Source organism: Acromyrmex echinatior, chromosome 10 (genome assembly GCF_024713525.1).
Source record: "Acromyrmex echinatior isolate Ae372 chromosome 10, ASM2471352v2, whole genome shotgun sequence".
Classification (NCBI taxonomy): Eukaryota; Metazoa; Arthropoda; class Insecta; order Hymenoptera; family Formicidae; genus Acromyrmex; species Acromyrmex echinatior.
In genome coordinates this window covers 4,374,578-4,394,856 of record NC_141861.1, presented here as the reverse complement: position 1 = coordinate 4,394,856, position 20,279 = coordinate 4,374,578, and the positions used below count along the sequence as shown (strand labels likewise).

The following is a 20,279-nucleotide window of genomic DNA, read 5'->3' as shown; positions in this document are numbered from 1 at the left end:
TAAAAGTCCGTCCATCTGACTGCACGCGCGACATGTGAGCTTTTTATTGCGTTTAAAGCTGTGTTATACGCATTACTCGGCGTATATCTCATTTGCATATCTCAATGGTATAATTCAGGTAGTCCAATTGCCGGAGTGCAGTGCCTTCTGCAACACTCGCGAATGTACTCGTCGCGCCTGTAAGAAACAAGCGTAACTTCTGTGGATTTTCTTCCTCCGTGTTCGCCTTCTCTTATCGCTGTACTTCGAGTAACATACTTGCATGTCACTCGTAACATAGTCAGCGAGAAGGCTGCATCGTAGAAATAGTCGAAATAAGTCGGCTGTATTATCCACGTCGTGGTCTGGCGCTTTGCAGTACCACGAGGATCAAACGTGGGAATGTTACAAACTACTTCGGTTAATGGCGACAACTTTAAACCTGTTACACCGGCGTGAATCCTCTGCGCGCGAAGTAGCTATCTCACAACGTTTCGTGCTACTCGGATCATTTGCGAAATACTGTTATACAAGTCTCGCGAAGTAATGAAATGTGTCCCTCGCAACAGGTATTTTTAGTACTAGAAATATACATTTTGTTCAAATAGCTTTCGATATGTTCTCATTCTCATTTTATTGCAATCATTACACGCGATGTGAGGTATTAAATTCTCTATTAAGAAAATATTTCTAGGTGAATGCAATTTCCTTTACACATTAGCTGTTGACGAATTTCTATTTGAAATTCAATCTTGACGCTAGATTACAAAGTATTACGCTTTTATTAACGGCACCATCGTTTGTGGCTAACGGTATTTTCTGAATTTTTTCGTATTCTTATAGATTCTTACAAATGAGTTTTAATGGTGACAGAAAGAATTTCGTAGGTTCTCCATCAGCAACCATTATTTCACATTTGACCGCATTTCGCGTGATCTATCTCTCTATCTTTCTCTCTTTCTCTCTCTCTCTCTATCTTTCCTCTGAACGTCTCCTCGGTTCTTTACCCGTTCAAGCTTCATACAGATTCTCTTTTCATATCGCATACAATTCCAAAGCACACTTGTCTACGTGTTGTCAACGATGGCGCGACACCCACTATGCTCTCGCGCGTTGATGGAAGCGAGTAAATGGAGGGTAGAGGATATTCGTGCTGCCCGCGACAAAGAGACGTCTGAAATTTCTGCTTCCACTGTCGGAAAATGCGTAGATTCGCAAAGGATACGGGAGGCAGAGAATTAATGGCATGCACACCAAGAATAAAGTGCTTTCGTGAAAACGACAACGACGACGTCGGCGAAGGAAGTTGCGTTAGCGTCAAGCCGTCGCGTTTGGTGCGTATAACTACGTTTAGTAAACATAACAATAAGTTACATTGTGCGGGAAATGATTCCCGCCGTGACAAAACAAAGTTTGATACGCGCCGCGCCGCTCACGATCCGCTAAACCGCAACCTGTGCCCCGTTCTCCGCATGCTCGCTGATCCCAACGTTGCGATGTGTTGTTGCGACGCAGCCATGTGCGTGCACGCGGAGTTACGCCGGAGTTGACTCGCTCATCGCGGAACTTCAACGACGGGCCTGTTTATCCGGGAAAGCAATTACGCGTCGTCATCACCCGGTTTCATCGTGGCCAAGCCGCCTGCGGCTGCGACGTTTCACATTTTAACGTGATTCACCACCCTCGCTTCGTTGTCCTGCACTTTTTTCCTTGAGTTCGTTAATACTAACGCTTCGTAATTAGTTATATACACGAGATCACGCGGACACGTCCTAAGGGCCGCTTGTACCAACGCCAATTAGCACTAATTCCAACGAACAAGATATGTTATTTCTGTCCGTATTATCAGAGTTAATTAATCCGTACTGTTGGCACAATTCAACCTAAGTTTCAGCGTCATAAGCTTCTTTAATAAAGATAATTGATCGTGAGACTATTGCATTCAATGCTTGACTAATCGACTTTCGACTTAGTGATTTTTTATTCTTTTCCCGACGAGTCTGATTTACGTCGGTAGAACTAGCGAGAAAATTTAGTTGATGAATCTAATTAACGTTCAGGATTACGATCACGCCGACAAAGACGGCCTGCAATATCGATACCAAATGCGAACATGATACCTTCGCCTTCATAGACGAAGATAATCAAACATGTAAGACATGAAATACGAACGAGTCATGAAATATGAACCAGTTCATGTGTGGAGAACGGTGCTTATCTTGAGAATAGAGATGCGGAAGTGCATGGTACCGGGGAACCTTGGATCCGATAGTGTAGCAATTTGTCTGTCACATTGTGAACATGCGCGTAATACGATTCGATTCTACTGCTCCCGAAGGTGACCGATGCGTCATAACGTTCGAACTTGGCAAAGTCAATAACTATTCCTATTATGGCAATATAGCTGATACACAATCTATATAGTTGATACACAATCCATTCTAGCGTCGCTAATGGCTTAATAATTCGTCCAATTCGTCTCTTAGTATAGATTTAATTTAATGGGGAGATATCGAAGACTACACTTTATAAAATCGTGTATTTAAATAAAAACATGTTCACGCGGAAATGATTTTATTGAAGTATTTAAGAATTTAACTAAGTACTGAAATAATTTTGGTGAACCATTGAAATAGTTATGTAGGATACATAAGTTGCAAAAAGCTTTGACATTCTGACAATCAGCTTGAATATACTACATAATTATTTTGATAGTTCAAAAAAATTATTTTCAAATCTGTAGTTATTTCCAAATATTTTAGCAATACCGTATTTGTATAGAATCACTCATATATAATAAGTAAAGATGAATGTGAAGCGGAGCAGAATGAGGAAACAATAAGGTTTCCAGCGTTCCTGAATTAACATCCCGATGCGCGATGTCGCAACGGACTGTCTGTCATTTTGTCAACGTATGCATAATCCGTTGTAGCTATGCCACTAAATCGTGCAGGCTAACGCATTCCTGGTAAGCGGCATCGCGCGGGCATAGTACGCGAGTATAGTACGCGCGGCTGTACATTGGCGCAAATGTAATCGGCTTGCCTAATTGTGCGGTAATTTAGTCGAGGCAAAGAGCCGTTAATCGGGCGATTTCATCCGGCTACATACCGACGCGGCGGCGGTCGACGAAAGAGGGGACCTCCTACGCGCTGCAAAACTAGCTCGTGACGTTCCAGCTTTGTTCGCATACGCCAATCAATTATGTACATAGTCTGGCATTTGAAGTACAATCTACTCGTGCTCGTTTGAAATGCACGATTTAACTATTCGAGTCGCACAAGCGATCCGCGGCAGTGACGCGCGCGTGCGCGCGCGCGCGACCATCGTAAATACAAACCAATTTGCAGGTAACGAATCGTGAACTCGTGATCGACCGTAAGCACTATTTTGTTATCAGCGCCTCGTTTGCAACCGTGTTTGTGACGGCAAACGCGAAAGCAATTTTTCTCACCGCCATTGTTATGCAAACGACGGAGGAAGCAGGTTTTACACCCCGTGCAACTTTATTGAAATGTCACGAGTGATACGTAAAAAACTAGGATCAATTTTCTTTGTGCTGAACTCACGCAAGCGTTCTAATACAAAATTTTACAATATAAAAAATAGTTTATGCACTCTCTTGTCTTAATCATATTCAATAATCTCCGAGCTTATTTCTCATACAAAAATCATTAAGCAGACGTCGCTGTTTTTGACTTTGCTAAATTGGACAAGACTGACATTTGACGTGTGACGACTGGCTCTCTGGTATCTCTTACATTCGCTGCGTATGATTACAAAGATGCTGACTTGGATTGCAAAATTAATATCCGAGTTAAGGACCACCCTGGTTTCAATATACTCGCGTGTATAATACGTGTCAAGCAATGGCATGCAATTCCGATTTTTTCCTCAACGTGAGACTCGTGCCGCTGTATTATAGCGGCATGCGTAAAGGAGAGATATGAGGAATAAGAAGGTTAATAGAAAAGAAAGAGAAACAACGAGAGAGAGAGAGAAGCGAGTTAGATAGTAAGCGCTATCGCGGAAGCGTGCGTGAGCGGAGCGCATTTATTGCCGGCGTAAAGTAAAATTACCGCTGTAACTGCTGTTACCGCAGAAGCAACAGCGACCAGCTCTTTCTCCTTCTTCGCACTTCTTTCATTCCGCGCCTCGCTCTCAGACGCGCGCATAACGCAAAATTCCCATCGTTTTAGTAACTGAAGCAGAACCATTTTCGGTATGCACCCGCGAGAGAAATGGATAACGGTACCACGTCAAAGTGCATCGTGGTTGGTGGTTAACTCTTCCATGAGTCGTGATTTCACAAGATATGAAGAAAAGTGACACGCGAAATCTATGATCGCGATCGTATCGCGAATACCGTGGTGTTGCGACTCGTGACTGAAATTATCACGATGATATGCATGCGATAATTCATTAAGAGAAATAGTGTTAATTGCGTGAAATTTAATATTCTGTTTATTAACGGATCTCATTATCTTTATCAAATGTACGTAAAAAAAAAAAAAAAAAAAAAAAAAAAATTAACATTTGGACTGCAGTGAAGTGCAATAAAGTAGAATTCACGTCGAGTTGAATCCGAGAGAATATCTCTATAAAATTGCTGGTCTTCTTTATGAAAATAGTATAATTAAATTGTATAACCGTGCAAAACAAGATCAAAGAGAGAGTCACATGTAAAATGATACAGTTTCTGCAATGTAAATTACGGCGATACTGTCGCGAGAAAAATTGCTTGCAATTAACGTCAACGAAATTATTATGGTTATGTCGCCTTCGCTGTAAAATAATGTAGCAGCAAAGTGACGAGAATTATGTGTCTCGTACAAAGAAGATCCTGCAGGTTGCTAGATTTGCAAGTCACCCACTGCATTTCCGTGGGCGATATCCCGTTTTACATAAGTTCAACACGCTTCGAATGTTATTCTTATCGCGTGGAAAGGCCGAGGCACAAGCTGGTGTGCGTGTTTGACGCTAGTGGCGATGAAACTCCTACGGAGAGTTCGACGACTTCGTTAAATGCCTTAGGGCAAGTTTGACTGTTACTCAACAGCTGTGGATCCACGTGCACTTTCGTAAAATTTCGCTTTCTTAGTGCCTGGTGGAAATGGATAAACTCGCAATATATGTGTTAAAAGTTTACGATGAAACAAAAACTTTGGGCTGTCCCACGAGAAGTCGAATAAAAGTTTGCAAGCGTATTAATTAGTTCCTTTTCGTAGCGCTGTACTGCCTTCGACTTCAATTACCGAAGCTACTTTTAGAAGAATTCTCCAAAAATTAATAACTGAAGATACTGAAAATACTCGTTGTATAAAGTAATAATAAAATAATAATAGTAATAATAATAATAATTTTATTGAGGTGCGCGGAAAAATAAATTAGCAGAAATTGAGGTGTATACATAAAATAAAATAACAAAACATTAAACGAAACTTCAAAAGGTGTAGCATCAGCAATTGTTGCTTACAGGACCACAATCTCAAATACAATATATAATACACAAAAGATACGAAACGAAATAAATAGTACAGTATCATTATAAATGCAAGACGAAATAAAAAGGAACTGGACTAGTAAATATAAAATAAAATAAAGGATAAACGCATATAATAAGGTAACATTAAAACTGAGAAACAATAATGTAGAGAGATTTGTACAATTAATTTTAAAGTATTCGTATACATTTAATTTTAAAAAGACAGAAATCAACTAATTTCACGGATAAAAAATTATTATACATCTACTAATTAGTTTATGAATTTACAAATTACGTTAGCGATTTTCGTCTTGCTTAAATATATAACGAAATCTATAATTGTATAATTTACGTAAGTACAACTTGAGAATATGTCGAGTATAATGTAACTTAATGATTTCATTCGCGAATACAAAGTGTGCTGGCACGAGATATGAAGATATGCGGCGTTGTGGAGAAGTCAACGACCAGAACGAGAAGAGTAAGAAGAACAGAAATACCGGACGAGAGACCGAGAGACCGAGGGAACGAAAGAGAGAGATAGTAGTGTGATTTTCGGTTAGTCCGTAATTTTCGGGTCCCACCGCTACATCGAGTGGGTCAGGAGAAGATGGATGTCCCTTTTGCTACGCTCACTCCCGTTGTACCACTTTGATGCAAGACCGGTCGAGGTATGGCAGTGGAAGAGAGAGGAAGGGTAGGGAGGGAAGGGGGGGTCCATTAGCGAAGCCATTTGAATATTTGCAAAGCGCGCAAGGCGGGCCTGGAGGTTAAAAAGATCTGTAATATACTGGCTGGCGTCACTTCCACTCTGCCTCTGAAATTGTCACGACTCGGCGGAGGTCGGTGCCACTAACGTGAGAGTAACGGGACTACCCGGGCGAAAGAGCCGGTTAAAATTTCATCTCTTCTCTTTGAAACGGCTCGCAAAATCCGTTGTTCGTACGCACGATAATTCGGCTGGCGCGCCTCATTGCTGCCTTATTCTCTTTAACAACGACACGCCTCCTACTTGACGAGGTACAGGAACGAGCACGGGATAAACCATCACATAATCGCTTGCACCGTGACGCGGCAAATTCGGAAACCCGCAAGAAAAGATTAACGTTCCGCGCATTGCCGTGATGCGCGATACCGCCGCGTAATTTAAGACGACGGCTATGGAACGGGGAGAGAGAGAGAGGAGGCGTTTTCGCGTTACCACCGACTTCCAATTAAGTCACGAGCTTACATACCGCTTAACCGTGTTAAACAATCGCGAGGCCGAGACACCGTCGCGGCTGGCAAGTAATTGCTGCCGCGCGCGAATCCTGTCCGATGATACGTAGCGCGCGCTCCACCCACCGGCGCTTTTTCCGTATCTCTACTTCATGTAACACGACAACCTCATAACCGTACATTTAACGTAACGAGGTCGCGCAGAATGGATATGACATAAAGAGAGTAATCCGAAATGCAGGGAGCGTTGCGCACGCTATCGCGTATGCATACAGAGGCAGCGATGTGGCGGCTACCTGAAAGCGAAGGTCGGCGGATCTATGAAGTCATTGGTCACGCTTCTTGGATTCATTCGCCTCGTTGAATCGGATCTGCCTGTTTTCCACCTTGTTATCGTCCACTAGTAGGTAACCCGTATGTCTTTAATTATAGGATGGAAGTCGGGTGACCGAGCTTGATTGGGACGAAATTTCTTGCTCGAGGCTGCTGGAGAAACTACTCATCTTAAACGACTTATGAGAATGTCAAGTAACTGCAGCGATACCGCCTTCAATTATGCAGCTGCAAGTGCAACTTCTGTTTACAGTATATTAAAATCGATTTAATTCGATATTGCAACTCAAACGTACGATATCTTCCTTGAATTATTCAAGATACAGTCAGCTATCAAATTCTAGTTTCGCTCATTGAGAGACACATGTTTGATATTTGTAACTATAATTATATATTACTATAATCATAATTATTACTGCTATAATAATAATAACAGTAACTATATGTATAGTTCTAGCAACAAATGTATATAGTTGGCAACCTAAAATGACTAATTTTACAGTTATATTTTGGGACAATCATATTTTTCATTTGAATCATTTTTATGATAATTTTAACTTATTATTCTATATGTTATTATTATTATAGCAGTAATAATCATAATTATAATTATATATATGTATAATTACAGTTACGAATACCAAACATTTTTCTGTCAGTGTTTGTAATTCTCAAACAGCTTGTATCTTCCGGAAGTAGCGCATTGTATCTGAAAGCATTCGTATCTTATTCGGCTTTAGTAGCGATTTGCAATTCGCGACACTAACGCTGGTTTAGTGAGACAGGTGTTGCTATAGAAAGAGGCCCGACATACGAATCGGTGTTATCGGATGTTTCAAATTCTTCAAGCCTATTACTAAAAATGTCGTAGAGAAAAATATTTATTTTCGACGAATAACGAAGCGAATAAAACGCGCAATGACCGCTGGATTATTTTGATGTGACAGTTAAGAAAAGATTTAGGTGCAAGAATTACGCACTAGAATCGTTAAAAATTTTATAACGCAGCTCTTCGTTTCGATCGAGGAGAAACATCATCGCGCCAGGCTTCAACCTGCTAAACGTTCGGATTACGTTTCTTGCAGTCGGTTCGCGGAAGGATGTTTTCTGACGTTTACGACACCGGCCAGGAACTTAGTTGCAAAGTCGCGTCGCGCGCCATAACGTCACATTAAATCTCCTACTTACTGTAAAAAGTCCGAGGAGAACTTCGGTGTTTGCGCCTCGCCGAATATTCGCATACGATAATACACGCTGTGTCGGAACCAATACCGCGAGAACTTTTGCGCAACGCACAACTTCGCGTGCAACATTTTCTATAATGATCGTAAATTTGTAAATTAATACTCCTTCAAAGAGGAGCGCTCTCGAAATTCAGCCAGCGTAAGCTTTTGTGCACATTCTATCCAGTATGCATGTCGAGTAAAACATTTCGAGACTTCAATAAGTATAAAAAGTACAATTGTTCGCAATTAATCGGAAAATATCAATCATGTATTTTATATATATATGTATATGTGTATGTGTGTATGTATTCAAATTGTATTTATAAATACTTATAGAAGTTTCAGAATACCAAAGAGATTACGCACACACACACACACATTTCCGAAATCTTATAACGTTTAAAATTCATATTACTAATATTTATTGTTTATTTATAAATATTAGTTGTTCAGTCATAACACCAAAGAGAAAAAGCGTAGGAGAGAAACAATGGATTAGATTGTAATATAAATATAAATATTTATATGGATGCTTAATACTATCGAGTAAATATATAATGCAAAAGTAATACGCAAATATTAAATATTATATTCGATTTTTTTAAATATGGAATTATTTTATACTATATTGCGTTAAACATTTCCATTGTTGATTAGCCTTAAATCGATTTTTTTTTTATTTTATGAGAAACAATCACGAATGCAAACGCGACGTAGTGATTAAGTGAGAGTTTGTCATACAATATTGGCGATATCACAGCGAGCCGTCCTAGAAAGACCCGATAATTCGGCGTCATCACGTCTGATATCTAACGTTGTATGTGCAGCGAATCGTAGGTATACATATATAAGTTCAAAATGAGGCATCTGCCTCACATTACGGAGTCTCAGACTGATCCGTACGCGGCAGTACGACGCGTCGTGCACCTGCGCGTACGTGCTCTCTCGCTAACGAGCCTGTAATATTTACGTCATCTCCAATACACGAAGGTTGTTCACATCTCCTCCACGCCGGACGTGTAATCGAGAGGCGGGAGTCCCGTAACGCCAGACTTTGGTTAAACCTCCGGGCAACGGAAACGCTGCCTCACCGCTGTGAGTCTTTCCTCTTTTCCTTGCGTCCTCTTTCCACCTTGGACCCGGTCTTCTGCCCGTCGCTTTCTCTCTCTTTTTTACCTGTCTGATATTTCTATGGCGAATTATTATATATAACTAAATTTTACGATTCTCCCTCTTTCTCACGTCGATTATCGTTCTTCGTGACCTCGATCGTTTGCTTGCTGATCCTTCAGAATGCGCGAAGGACACATAATATGATAAAATCTTCCTCTTTTTGCACAATTAGTTCTGTAATAGGATCTCTAAGAAGTTAGATTTAAAAGATTCATTACCATGGGACTTTGCATTCGTACGAAATTTCTGTCGTTATCTCGTAATCGGGTCGTTTTGCTGCCGATTATTTCAGTTTCATCTCACATTTTTTTTCTAAGAAATAATCCTGTGGAGTGTGCAATTAAATCTTATTGATGGATTGTATGATAAATTGAGAAAGAAAGAGATGGAGGGAAGAGAGAGAGGGAAGGAGGAAGAGAGGGAGAAAAAAGAGACAAACATATTGTTTTTCATAATATCATCTTTCTAACATGCAATTCTAATAGTTAGCGATAATTAATCGTTATCATAATTATATCTCACTAATAAATGCTTATCGTGTTATTAACATATATCTACATTTATATAGCATTGATGAGCTTAGTCTTATCCACGATCTTTGAATCGACTTCTTGCTTTATAATCATCCTTAGTGTGATTCATTATTCTTTAATATGAGGAAACAGTTTAAATACGATGATCCAAATTAGCTATAATTTTCTTGCAATATCTCGCATTCAGTATTTTTATCGCCGAAACTTCCGTACATTGTCTGCTTCGTTATCGTGATTAAAGTACCCATCACGGTGGGATAAGGCCTACATCGAACCAGGATTTCGGTGGAATCGTGAAACATTAATCGATTCAGGAAGCCAGAGGCGAGATATTCACTTAATTACTTTATTAAGTATAAATCATGATGAGGTATGATTGAATACAATGTTTTGGGACCTTCCCGTTTCTCTACCTGTAATTTCTTCTCTAATCTTTTCATCGTTTCCATATTTTATTTTTTATATATATATTACTTTTTGCTCATTGGATCAGCTCGATTAATTGTAGCCAATTCTTTTTTTTCTCCTCTCTCCCCCCAAGTCGTTTATCTCTACTAAACGTTTTCGAGCTTGTAATAATGGACTTTCTACCCCGACGTCACAACCGTCGTCTGCTGGTGGTCCCATCTCTTCTCGAGGTAAGATCGTCAATTTGGCCGAATACCAGCCAACCCGAATACCCGCTTCGCGATGGGGAGCGCAGGTCCCGGTCTCCTCCTTTTCATCTGGTATCTCCGGAAGGGCCGCAGGCGGCCAATTATTTTTAACCCTAACGTGTGTTTAGTGTTTCGCCGTGGCCAAATGGATCGCGTTCTCCTTCATCGTGAACGTAATCTTCAAGTGTGTCTCCTCCCTCCCGACTCTTACGAGTCATCATCCCTCTTCCTCGTCGCCGCGCATCGCCGTTGAGGTAACTGTTAATTCTTCCGAGGGCACTCGAGTCTTGAGTCCCACGCATATGTTGGAGAGAATTGAGCGATCCGACGCTGCGCACGGACCATCTTGCCTTGCACCGTTAACCTCGCAAAGGTACCTTACGGACGGTTGGCATGGGTGTATAGATGTGTGTTATCTTTTTCTTCACCGGGGTGATGAACGCTGGCCTGCCCTCTTTCCTCCGGGCTATTAACATCTTTCCTTCTACTTAAAAATCGCGCAAGCTCATAGTTATATACATCATGAATGAATCATGCGTGTCAAATAAGGACATGGCGTATAATCGACATTACCTTCCTTGAGATTACGCTTGTTCTTGTAGAGAATAAATAAGAGCCGATATCAAGATAATCTTAATGATAATTACGCAAAATGAAATCGAATCAGAATAGATAAATAACTTACATAAAAGAAATTCCAGTTAAAGAGATTTCCGAAAAAGAAAATGTGAGAATTATTCTTACCTATGCAAACGAGAATGATATTAGCAAACAATCGTACATCTAATTTTACAACGAACAAATAAGCATTCTTCGGCTTTCTCTTTCTCTCTCCCTCGTTCTTCCTTCAATTCACAGGCTTGTCCTAAATGGCAAGGAGAGCTCTGTTTTCCGGGTTTAAACGGACGAGGCCCTCTGACCTTGGACAGGTAGTCAATGACCGATTACACAAAGATTCCCTCCTCCCGATTACATTCGAGGTCAGGAACGTTGTTTCTTAGTTGCATAGAACTTTTTCGGATAGCTCGCCTTGTGGACGAGACGCGCGGGTCTCATCGAGAAAGACGACCGTATACGTACCTCCGCGCGCGAGCCGCCTACGTACTATGAGGCTAACGGTGCCGGCAGCAATTAATTTCACTCGTCCACGTGGCACTCCCATTCACGCCCGAAGTCTTCAATTACTGGTCGTGGTGAGCAGCCTTTTGCTCACGCATAAATGCAGAAACACGTATACGCAGAGTGTATGTGCGTGAAACGAAGGAAATTCATTCGAAGGAAAAGGAAAAAAAAGGAGAAGAAGAAGAAGCCGCACGCTCACATGTATGCGTGCGCTCGCGTTTTGTGCTTCTTGTATAAAACGGATGTTCACCTCTGAGAGCGCATAATTTTTCGAGGGAACCGACGGTGAACGGTAAGAAGGAAGCGAAAGAGGAAGTCAGTCAGAAAGAAACGAGAGTACGGAAGAGACAAGTAGATAGAAGAGAGGCGATGCAAAGTGGAAGGAAGAAACGAGAGAGATGGAGCACGTGCGCCCCGACAAATGGAGACCAAAATAGGGGATGGAGGGGAACAGAAAGTCTAGAGGGAAGGAGATGGTTTGCGCTTCCATGAGAGCGACCAGACTTCAGACAGTCGGGTAGATGTACCCAGGAGGCTATTAACCGTTCGCAAACAATGATCTAGAAGCGGAAGTGGCTGCGCTCTCCCCGCCACACCATCTTATCAGAATTCCAGTCTAGGAAACGAAGACGGAGACACGGAGGAGCGAGGAGAGCACAAATACACAAGGAAAGGAGCTATATATATTCGGAAACAAGGGACAGAAAGGGGAGAACTTGTCCTCTTTTGAGAATTCCCTTAATTGAGTGGTTTGTGCAATGAGATGCCGTATTCGGTTAGCATTGGGATAATTCTGAAATAGATGGCACGGATGTTGTGATTATCGTGTAAACGAAAATACTGCCAGCGGCAGGTAGTTAGTCGTTTACATGCCGGAAAAGGTTCTTGGACTTAGACTTGAGATAATATTGCGGTTCAGTATTCATAGTCGCTGGCACATCTTCTAATTTCTACGTTATCTTAGCCATTGGATCGCGAATTAATTATCTTCTAATAGAGTATTTTTAGGAGACACAATACACACACACACACACACACACACACACACACATAAGAACGTTAATACGTGGTTCCTGTTTTCAATATGTAGGTATTATATAGGATTATTTCCGGTGCAATCTGATCTCTCTGATTATTTTATAACTTGTATGTATGTATACATATTTCAATATCGAGAAACGTAAATCGTGTTGTAGTCGCAAAAGAAAAATGCGGGCGTTATCCTTGACGCAAGAACAAAGGGGGTATTATCACGCTACTGCCTCTTTGATATATCCTGTTTGTTACGTTGCCCGTATTCCTTCCGCACAGTATTTCTTCCACCAGGTGTGCAGATCGCGGAATATCCTTTCCGTTTATACCAAGATTTTAGTAAAGCGTATCTTCGAATTTTTGTTCTCTTTTAATTTGCTATACGCCTATTTAATTAAGCGCCACAAGTTGTGACTTGTGAAATTTTCCCATTTGCATTCAGAGATTGAAAATGGGAATTGTCTGAAAACAATTTGCGTTTATCTAAATGTCTGCGAATTTACCTCTAGCGTTTGATCAAATAATACTAATACTGAAATTCTTCGAGATACGGTTAAATCACATGAAATTGTTACATGACGCGATACTCTTTCGTGACCGTCGCCTCACGCTAACGGGAAATGAAAGCATTCCACGGATCGCGAGTGCGATTGGATCCCGAAATCCGCCTCAAGCTGACCGTGCGTGTATATAATATACGAATTATGAGCCGTTACCAAAAAATTGTAACTGAACGTAGATAGTTATCAAGAATGAAGGACGCGAGTTAGAATCAGTATGAATACGAGATACTTAGACACATACGTATGGAGTGCAAAGTGGTAGCTCTTGCGCGTCATTTGAAGGGAAATTTGAGGACGATCATGTTGAACGCAACGATTGATCTGTTACTTTCTCACGCGGTAATGGGCAGTTTCTTCCTCTAGTAAAATTGTTTTACAATCAGACTGGGCTCCTGGTTTTACGACTTCTCGGAAATGCACAATTGAATGAACATCGTCACTTCCTCCCGGGCGGATGGATCCTAAATGTGGCAAATTCGCGAAATAGGACAGGGGATATGCACACACATACACATATACACACACACACACATACATATATATATATATATATATATATATATATATATAGCATTCTGATTTCGCTTCACATAACAGTCGCCTTGTAAGTACATACGCGTGCGGGTGTGTACCGTTATAACAGCGAGGCGGTTGTAATCCTCACAGCTGGCTACGAGCGCCGTGGTTCAGAGGAGAACGGGGAGATAGAGGCTATCGTCGCATTTCATCGATCATCTTTTCAGGGGAATTTTATTTCCGAGAGATTGCGTTTAGAGAACGAGTTATGCGCTGTCGCGGTTTTTCATCGCTTCCCCGAGGGGTCTAACACGCGAGTGCTCGTTAAATCCCCTTCTTCTGCACGATTCGGTCAAGATGAGAAACCAGTTTGCACTATCAAGGAACACATTTGTGGCAACTTGATTTTTGTTATTTGTATTTTTTTATTTATTTATAATGAATATTTTTGTATAAGATATTCACGATACAAATACGTGTTATTTAATTTTCAAAAAGACTTATTTTTAGATGATACTTGGATTGATTGAATATTTGTTTAAAAAAAATTTTTTGCTATTTTTTATCATTCATTATTTAGTGTATGTAGCAACAAAATTAATACCGCAAAGTATTCCATGCATAGTTATTCTTAAAAACAAAGAGTTGAATTTTCATATCCGTAATTTGATTTCTGAACAGTTATCTGACATCGCAATTTGTAACTTTCAAACATGAGCGGTCAAAGTTCTCGGATCGCTTGATCATGCGACTTTTAAAGAGCCAACCTGTTCTCGCGAATGCAGGTGTGTTCCCTTTGTGTGTAAATTTTGCGGCTGCCGCGATATATATCGAGAAACTTGTAAAAATAAAAACTCACACTCGTGCGTTAAGTTCTTTTCCGATCGCGCGTGCTGTTGAAATGCGAGCACGCTCGAGCATGCTCTATAATTCCAGATCAATGCCAGATAATCACGGAGAAGCAAAAGTACATGCTTGAGTTGGGTGTAGCACGGTCATGCTTATAAAACGTTTACATGACTAAAACGTTATTGAAAAAGATATATTTATAATCGACAACTTTTCAGTAGATTATTGAAAAATTATATATTATAGTAAAAAAAAGAGAAAAATAATGAAGAGAATAATGTAGAATTTGTTAATGATATTTTCATGATAAAATTCAAATTTAATTTCGTTTATTTACAATTTAAATGCATAAAATTAAGTACTAAAATTGTAGAACTTTATTAGTTGATTTAAAATTGTAGATATAATAATGTAGAAATATTTAATGTAGAAAATTGTAGAAATATAATTAAAAAATAATAAAAAATTAATAAAAATTAATAAAAAGGACGTAAATTTTTATTATTAGCTTTAATAGAAAAGTAATGGTAATAAGTTTAATACCAATCATATGTAATATTGATAAAATTTTTTTTTATAAATATCTAGAGTAAATGTCATCCAGTCAATTAGTGGATTACACAGCAACATGTATGCGCAACAGTCGCCATCGCATCGATAATGTATCGTTGATGATGTATAACGTAATAATTTACTATCTCCTACAGTTCGGTGACAGTCAGTTCGAAGCCAGTGGTAACCAGATTGACAAGCATATATCATACGAGTTAATTGGCACGTTAATTTTCTCCGTAGAAATTTTTATGTTAATGTTGAAAACATATCATATGACAAAATAAAAGGAAATAGATTGAATAACAGTTCTTGAGACACGGCTTCTTCTGCTAAGAGAAGAAAATTAGGGAAGTAAAATACCGTAATGAAAACTTTATACATGCATAAGAATTTCTTTGTCTCTCGAAACTATTTTAATTATTCCTAAGTAAGCAAATGGATATCTCGTTCACTGATACAGCTCGTTTCCTTGCTAACTTTATTGCCACTCACTGTCATTCGGTTACGAAAACTCATTACCATCCTGACTACGGCAAAACTTCATTGATTATCCGTTATCTTCAGTATGGCATCCCGGAAATGTGTAGTCAATCTCGTGCTGATAGATATCTGACGGATATAGGGAATTGAGGTATACTTTGATGGATTTATTGGTATATGGAGAGAGTCCATGCGAAAAGTTGTCGTTTGAGAGCTAGATGCTCGTTAAGTTGAGTTTCCACAAATAGGCGAACGCAACCGGAGATGCGCTTAGCGTTCATCAATCGCGTTCGCGTCATCTCGTAAAATATATGCTTTACGAACAGTCCGTTATGCAGGCTCGCGATACTCGGGTATAGCTGGTCATTATTCCTTTTATACGATTTTCATTATAACGAGACTTGAACGCACGGCTCGGCTCGGCTCGTCTCGTCTCGTCTCGTCTCGTCCCGTCTCATAGCTGCGTCAATTTTGCATCCGGTCAAGGACAAATTTATGTGAAATCGATATCCCTCATCCTTTCTTTATGGATACCATATCATTTGGTACTGAAGAAAGTAATGTCATTAGCGGTTGACAGTGGCTTGTTACGTGCGCCGCGTTAATATCCTCTTGTGACGTCAGACTTATCGACGGCTTGCTGTCGCGACGAAACGTCGCGTTGAAATTATTCACTCGTTAATATTTCATCGTTCGTTCGATTAACGTCAAAACCGTAACGTGCGCGATGTGCTCAGTTTTCCCGGTGATGATTTATTGCTCGGTCACGGGTGAGAAAATTCGTGCGTGTCGCACCGAGGCAATCGAGGGCGAGTATCTTAAAGAAACGAAATCCCTCTCTTTCACGCCGACAGCAGGGAAAATGGTTTGCGTAACACGGCTTATTAAACATTACGGCAAACTTCTTCATAACGATGTACCGTATCGATAACTGCTGATGGCACGAGAAAAGGTAAACTAAGATTCACTTAAAGTATTTATCGAGATTAGCTTCCTATCCATGCTCGATTGGCTACGGAATCAGAGCGGTATTAGTCTGAGTGCATTATGATTTTTCTTCTCGGTCAAGGCCGTTGCATTTACCTTGGATCTAAAGATTAGCTTAGTATTATTACATTACTAAATGACCGATATAATCGAAGACTGTAAAAGAAGTTAATAACAGAGTTATATATACTATCAATTATTTACCTGTCGATGAAGAGCTATTACTTAATACGCGCTAATCGCCTAATTTACGACGTTTTATTAAAGATTATTCATCAATCTTGTGTTAATAGTCTGGGACACTTTGTAAATTCATCAAGGAAAGTTAGTCGTGAAGCATACGACGGTATATCTTTGTACAATGAAAACTACGATAATCAAATTTGTGTACAATGTGCAGATTGTTATAATAATAGATACAGTTATAAATTAGTATCGATGAGAAGAGAAATAAAATGTGTCACATTTATTTGCCGCGACATACCGTCGTGCGACGAGCAATTCCGTCTTCCAATGTCGCACGCATCAATAATTCCAAGTTGCCCTGATTCAACAACTGCTCATCGGAATCCGATTCGCTCATTTATCCTAGTAAGACTATCGAAGCGTTTTAAGTAATCAATATCGCACCGAAACGTCAGTACGCGGGTAGGGCGAATCTCATTACCCCTTCGCTGCCGAGGCCATTGTGCAGCCGAACTTCATTATCCGCACTAATTATTTCAAAGTTAGTCGAACAGTTCGCCACAATGTAATGGCGAAGGAAACGGTCTCAGCGTCGAGAGAGGTCTTGAGATAGAGCGGAGAGAGGAAGATGGTGTGAGAGAAGAGGGAGGTGGGATGGAATAAGGGGGAGAGTATACTGCGCGAAGGAGAACATTGCGCAGAGAACATAATATCGCTCGGTACAAGCCTCTCCTGCCTTTGTTGCCATTCATTAAGGTAATTACAGGAACCGATTTTCCCGCGAATGCCTGGGTGCAAGTAAGAATTGAATACTGTTGCACCACCCGGCATAGTAAATATATATAACGTTCTTCGACGCGAAACATTGCTCCAAAACGCGATGAACAACGGGGGCGCCTGGGCATGCTCTTAAATTATAATCACATACTTCGTCAATCACGTGATCGATATATATGAGGCTATAAATATTGGAATATAATTCTTGAATATCTGATCAAAGAGGTTATACGTTAACGTCAGCTACTAATCTAGCGGAATACGCAACACTGTATACGTTTAATGAAATATGTGCTCTCAGCTTTGTATCATCTAAACATGGGAATCGCATTATCATAAATTTCCTTGTTCGTAAAGACTGAGCAATTATAGTCATACATAAGATATCATGTAAGGTTTTTCTCGCACCATTTATAGCGCTCCGATTGAATTTACTAACATATTTAAACTTTATTTTATTATATAATTTGATATCCTTGTTTTACTAAATACAGAAAAGGACAGATTTTGCTGAAATATTTACAAATTTAATTAGATACAGATCTGAAAATAATTTTGTTAAATCATCAAAATAATAATGTAGAACAGTTAAACTGACTGCAAAGATATCGAAACTTTTTTCAAACTTTGAGGAAACTCAAGCATTGCTCATTATGCTTGAGTTTCCTACATAATTATTTTGACGGTCAACAAAATTATTTTTAGATCTGTATTTACTTAAATTTTTAGAAACTTCGACAAACTCGTTTTTTCCATGTTAAAATTAAATATAAATTTCAATTAATGTAAAGATTAATAGCTAGTTTGTTATTCTTGGAACATACATAGAAAACGAAAGCGTCCGCATTTTTACTAGAATTTACGAGTTAAAATGAAAAGCAATTTGTCCGCAGAATCCGCAAAAGAATCCAAGCAAAGCTACGTATTATAGCAATCAGAATCTGACGTATAATAAATGATATTGAATAACATCCGTGTTAGCATATACAACACATATCTTCACGCATTGCCAGTCGTTTATTACACGATTTTTAGTTCGGCACATTTTTTGCACCATATAGCAATCCCAAGTCCGCGCACTGCGCTTTTCAAGCGTTGTTTTATTAATATGGCACTCTGGTGATGAGAATCAAGTGTGTTTTCACAATGAACAACGTAGGTATCCCTATAGATGTTTCCGATACTAAAATAAATCGCACCACAAGAGAAAAATGTTGCGACTTATCGATATAAAATATTACACTCGTGCACATTTCTATTTTCTCCATTTTGATTTTGAAAGATGCTGCGAAGAAAAATATCGACAAGAATTTTATCTGATCTTTAATCAAGCGTGCAGTGATAGGATGCACTTATCACGTACAAGCTGTTGATTCGAGAGATCGTCCTATTACGACCCTCATTAAGCGGGTCGGAACTTCTATTGGTGCAGGTAAGATTACGCTACTAAAAACCGTTAACTTCTTTATGCAATACCGTTTCTACTCGCGCAGAATTCTACTAGATGTTCACGATCGAAAGGCTATGATATATATATAAAACTTGTTGCTATCCCTGTTCGTTCATCAATTATACATCACGCAGAGCTCGATCGACACTATGAACCTTCTTTTTATGTAAAAAAAAAAAAAAGAATGACGAGAACAGTGAGACAATATAAGTATCCTTTCGCCTTCTTAACGTTTCACGTTGAAAGGAATTCCAGAAGCAATCTTCGATTCAATTATGTCAGAAGTTAACCTCACTGAAAACCGCGTTTCTACCGTAATCCTACGGTTGCTCAGAAACGGAAGAGGCCTTATGAAAGCGGCATCATAATTTCGTTTCATTTTTCCATAACGTCGAGGAAGAGAAAATTGTAGGACGTCGTAGCAACGGCACGGCTGACGCCACCAACCCGCCCTGCACGACTGCGATTACGCAACGACATTTGCACGCTGATTCGATTAATTATTATTCCAGATCGCCATCGAGGGCGGAAGATCGGAATTTCTCTCGAGTGCGCGAAACCACCGAGACGGAAAATTGTTTTTCCGCGATCCACCGTACGTAGCCGCGCGAGGCTATAACTATTGCCGTGGATGGGACTTTATCGATTTCATCGGGAATACAGTGCGCATCGTCAATGGATTGGGGCGTGCACGTCGTCCAGCACCCGGCGAGACGTGAAAACGCGAAATGGAAAAATTCGAGCCCGATCGGTCCAGGGACAAGCGGAATTTTGCGTTTAATTGGAAAAAGAGATGTGCACAGTCGACAAGGGGGATGCGATTTTGTATTTTTTCCCCTTTATCTCCGGCCTGTCCAGGTCGACAATCTGATCATCCCCCAATCTCGAATTTCCGGGGTCGCTGCGGTCCGATTTTGCGACAGGAGGAAGACCTCTAAGCGACCTCTATATATTGAAGAAGTTCACTATGGGACGAAATATCCGATCCTGCTCCTTGCACGAAGATGACGCGCATGATAGATAGATTGTCGCCCATTTTTATTCGCGCTACGTCGCCCTGGTCGCCCGCAACAGCGTCCCACCGAGCGGATATCTCGGCGACGTCTACTCCGTAACCCGTTCCGGATGACAGGAAAACGATCAGACTCGGCATCCGGTA

General features: G+C 40.1%; 2 protein-coding genes across 5 annotated transcripts in view; one reads left to right on the top strand and one right to left on the bottom strand.

Moving 5' to 3' along the window:
• The window catches only part of Atg16 (Autophagy-related 16), a 408,498-nt gene that overhangs the window by 326,110 nt on the left and 62,109 nt on the right, over positions 1 to 20,279 (top strand). The gene's annotated exons all lie outside the window — the stretch shown is intronic.
• The window catches only part of neo (ZP and PAN domain-containing protein neyo), a 179,884-nt gene that overhangs the window by 157,969 nt on the left and 1,636 nt on the right, over positions 1 to 20,279 (bottom strand). The window lies entirely within an intron of this gene.